This window comes from Palaemon carinicauda, chromosome 1 (genome assembly GCF_036898095.1).
Source record: "Palaemon carinicauda isolate YSFRI2023 chromosome 1, ASM3689809v2, whole genome shotgun sequence".
NCBI classification, from domain to species: Eukaryota; Metazoa; Arthropoda; class Malacostraca; order Decapoda; family Palaemonidae; genus Palaemon; species Palaemon carinicauda.
In genome coordinates this window covers 144,318,832-144,323,831 of record NC_090725.1, presented here as the reverse complement: position 1 = coordinate 144,323,831, position 5,000 = coordinate 144,318,832, and the positions used below count along the sequence as shown (strand labels likewise).

The window sequence follows — 5,000 nt, the reverse complement described above, 5'->3', positions numbered from 1 at the left end:
AAATTAGGCGGTAATCAGTGGGACTTGAGCTAACCACAAACACATTTACATAGAGGAGTAACATTACCAATTCTCCAACTAGTGCTAAAAGCTCCTCTTCTTGCTAACTTGCGCAAAATAACAGATAACTTTGGAGCTAAGAAATCTGCTGTCTTTATAAAAAACAAAGGAAAAATACCATTTGGGTCTACACCTCCATAAGCATCAAGGTCCATCAACAGAGCTTTAATCTCACGAGATCGAAAAGCTAAACTAGTTAGTTTAGCCTCAGGAAAACAGGAATGAGGAAGTTCAAGTTTTTCATTACTCCTGTTTACTGTCAAAAACATCAGCCAAAAGGGTTGCCTTTTCCTTTGGACAGTGAGTGACTGAGCCATCTGGTTTAAGTAAAGGAGGAACTGTTGCATCTACACCAAAGAGTGCAGATTTAAGGGTAGACCACCATTTATGTTCCTGAGTTGTACCAGAAAGTGTTTCTTTTATGGTTAAATTGTACTCCTTTTCAGTTGAGGCATAAACTCTCTGAGCAAAAGCTCGAAGCTGAGTATAGTTGTTCCAGGTCAAATCTGATCTGTTACCCTTCCAAAGTTGATAGGCCTCCTGCTTCTCCAAAAAAGCACGTTTACAATCATCATTGAACCACGGTTTGTCCTTCACTCGGTACCCTTAGCACACGAGAAGGGATACGCCTATCAATTATGTTGACTAGATTCTCATTCAAAGGGACAACAGGATCTACACTATTATATAATTGTGACCAATTCAAGCACAAAAGATCATGTAAAATCCCATTCCAGTCTGCTTGGGATTTCATATAAATTTTACAAGAATATGATATATCAGGGACAGGCTGCTCAGTCTTCACTAATAATGAAATCAAGGCATGATCAGATGTCCCGACTGGAGAACCAACCTTACCAGTTATAACGCCAGGGGAGTCAGTGTATACGAGGTCCAAGCAATTACCAGACCTGTGAGTAGCTTCATTTATGATTTGCTCACAGCCTGATTCAGAGGCAAAGTCTAAAGCTCTTAAGCCATGGCGATCGTAGGAGAGATAGAACTTAACCACTCCCTATGGTGAGCATTAAAATCACCAACAAAGACAAAAGAAGCCTTTCTATCATCTTCTTGTATCTTAGCCATAATGGTAAGAAGACAATCGAAGATAGAATCATCCATGTCTGGATTCTGTTAGATCGAACATAAATAAAAGTTGTTATGCCTGCCACAAACTTTTATTACCTGAATCTCATGACATCCACATTGATAGCAGGACTTATGAGAAGCAGGGTACTCGGTCCCTAATATACACCGCCATTCCCCTGGCCCTAGGGATGGCATCACGCTTCAACATTATTGTCTTCTTAAAACCAGTTATAAGGAGCTCAGATGAGTGCCTCATATTAGAAACCAAAGTTTCTGAGCACAAAAGAATATCATACTGTCTGGACGCAACTGTAAGGTCTTGGATATTTGCATGAAGACCACGAATATTGCAATACAGAAGACGACATTGACGAAATCTAGGACGTACTGGTCCCGGATTTCGCTCAATGTCTCCAGACAGCATAAGAATTATTAGAAATAAAAAAGAGACATCATACTTATAAACTAGATTAACAAGAATTATAACAAAAACAATACGTACAGAATTATAAACAAAGTGATTGATGATACCCATAGACTATAGTAAAAAGTCGGAAAAAACTGGTCAACATGGAAGAGCCGATACACCATGCAAGGCTAAATACCCTCCAGGATAGCCACTTCAACTGAAGGGAGGACAGTAAGGATGGTTTTGAGAAGAAAAAGAATCAGAAAAAGAAAAAGACAACCTCTTGATAAACCACCAGGCATCCATGGCCCTTCTATTAAGCCTGCCCAACACACCATTTCAAAAAAACAAGAGGAAGAAAAAAAATAAGATAGAATAGTGTACCTGAGTGTACCCTCAAGCAAGAGAACTCCAACCCAAGACAGTGGAAGACCATGGTACAGAGGCTATGGCACTACCCAAGACTAGAGAACAGTGGTTTAATATTGGAGTGTCCTTCTCCTAGAAGAGCTGCTTACCACAGCTAAAGAGTCTCTTCTACCCTTACCAAGAGGAAAGTACACTGAACAAATTGCAGTACAGTAATTAACCCCTTGGGTGAAGAAGTGTTAAGTATCTCATTGTTGTCAGGTGTATGAGGAAAGACGAGAATATGTAAAGAATAGGCCAAACTATTCTGTGTAAGTGTAGGCAAAGAAAAAATAAGCCGTGACCAGAGAGAGGGATCCAATGCATTACTGTCTGGCCAGTCAAAGGATCCAATACCTCTCTAGTGGTAGTATCTCAACGGGCGGCTGGTGCCCTGGCCAACCTACTACCTACAGTGTATTCCGTGTTAATTGTAAGACCCACATTATCGAAATACTTAGAATATTAATAATAATAATAATAATGATAATAATAATAATAATAACAACTTTAATTCCAATAATACACTGTGTTTTCTATTTACATCAGGTCATCTACTAAAGTTAGAAAGCGAACATTAGAGCTATTAAAACAATAGAAATCATAGTTTACTGTAACATATTACATAAGCTTGAATTAGAACAACACTAATTATGGTTATAAAACTGTTCATAGACCAGTAATTGCTAACGGTACAGCTTAAAATGTTCTTCATAATATTGACCTACGCCAATGAAGTTGGGAGGTTATGTTAGGTTTTACCCCTTGTTTGTGTGTGTTTTTTTAATACATACCTTGTCACAATATTAATCGTAGAGTAATGAAACTTACAGGGATAAAGTGTTTAAGTAAAAAGCTGGAAATTATTAAATTCTGGAAGGTCAAGGTCAAGCGTAATTCACGTAATCAGCCATAAGTTTAGACATCGTTGTCACAGACTTCAAACTTGGTTAATTTTTGAGTGTATGAAAATTCACGCAAATTAATACATGTTAAGGTGAAAGGTTAAGGTCGAGCAAAGGATCGAGAAATAAGCTGCCATGGCAGAGGTCACTGTTTCACTGAAGGCCTCTCTAGTTATGTTATGTTTTAGAAGGCTGTTATTGAGACGTGGCTTACGTCAGGTAAGGGTATTTTCTATAAATGTATAACTACGTAAGTTGAATATTATTTAAAAGATGTTTTATTGTTTTATCATTAAAATAACTTAGGGATTCTTCGTCTTTCAATGAGCCGGGTAAACTACTCCATAACTTTGGTTATGATCCTGACTCGAGGGACGTCGATGGAAAAAGTTGGGTTAGAGCCTATCATCTTCCCAGCTAACGTGTCTGCCCACATAGAAGCTACTTCCATGACAAACCTCCAGGTGACGTCCTGCTGGTTGTGTGCAATGGCATTCTTTGCCTATTATCAGGACCTTTCAAAGGCAGAGAACAAAAAGGACTTAACAGATCTAGTCCTTCCAGGGGTAAAGACAATCTCTGTTTTGGCTCGCCAATTAGGAAACCAAGTGGGTCTTCAAAGGGACAGTGAAGTTCCCACTGCGGATCGGGAAGCAAGAGGCTCTAGCCCTAAAGCTCCTTTTCTTGAGATCCCAGCTCTCTTCCCATTCAAGGAATTTGGAGTGACAGTGGAGAAATTGAGGGAATTAACCCATGAAACTATTTTCTACTGAACAATTGTCTTCAAAGTGGTAAGCACTCCAAAAATCACAGTATACAGCTCCTTTATAGTTGGCTCTAAAGAAGCTGTCGTTTATTCCAAAGACCAAGTCAGTCCCTCCCTCCTCCTCGTAATAGAAATACAGATCCAAGTCAACTCTATTGACCCTGCAGTGGTCAGCCCAGAATGGGACAATGTAGAAGAGAAGCCAGAAGATGGATGCCTGTCAGGGTATTGGGCAAGGTAGTAATTACACGAGGCTAAGAATGTATGGTAAATGTCCTTACGGATAGATGCTGTATCCTATTCAATAGCTCGTCATCCCCTCACTCAGACTCTGACTCAGATGACTTTATCCACATATCATAGTGGCAAAACAGTTATACTAAGGTGCACAACAGTTGATACAGAATGGGTATACAGGCTTTTTCAGTTGCCTGTTCCTTGTGGAAAAAGGTAACTGGGGTTGGAGACCAGTCATCAATTTCTCAGTCATACAGACTGAAATGAAATCAGCGAGCACCGTACTAATGGCCATCTGCAGGAAGCACTGTATGGTCTCTAGAAACCTGAAAGATGAAGACTTCTAAATACCAGTTCATTAATATTTAAGGAAATTTCTCCCCTTCATCCTCAAGGGAAATATTTTTCAGTTCAAAAGTCTTGTACTGCAGACTGTCAACTGGTCCTCTCCCCAAGTGTTCACTCACGTGATCATGCTAATCTTGAATTGGTTTCATGCCAAGGGCAAACTTCTACTAGAGTACCTAGACATTTGGTTGATACTGTTGTCCTCCAGAAGTCAGCTGCTTACAAAACAATACTAACTTCTCTACTTTTACCTTGATCTGGGGTTTGCGGTAACTGTATAGATGTCAATCTTTCATGCCCAGAGGACGGAGTACCTAGGAATGCCAATAGATACCTCGGAAACAATACTCTTTCCATCAGACAATTGTATCAGCAGGCTCAAAAGGGTAGCACGACCTTTCATATCCCAATAGCTACTACTGGCTTGGCATTGGCAACATCGGGATGCCTATCGTCCTTGGAGAATCTTCTTCAAAATGGGTGTCGCCACCAGAGATCCTTTCAGTAGTGTCTAAAGAGCAACTTGACGGCTGCCACTGACACCCTCACCACTTCATTCTAGTGTAAGGAAAAGTACAGGATGATCTAACCTGGTGGGTAAAGGACGAAAACTTCAAGGGAACTCTCGGGAGTGCCCTCCTGAAATGCTGTTTTTACAGATGCATCAAATGATGGATGGGGAGCTTACCCAAGAAATCAGATTGTCTCATAGTGCAAGTCCAAGGAAGAGAAGAGCCAGCTCATCAACCTATTGGAGTTGAAGGTAGCACTCCTGGCA

General features: G+C 40.2%; 1 long non-coding RNA gene across 1 annotated transcript in view; it reads left to right on the top strand.

Moving 5' to 3' along the window:
• LOC137643350 (uncharacterized) overlaps positions 1-5,000 on the top strand; it is a 31,294-nt gene that overhangs the window by 6,481 nt on the left and 19,813 nt on the right. The window lies entirely within an intron of this gene.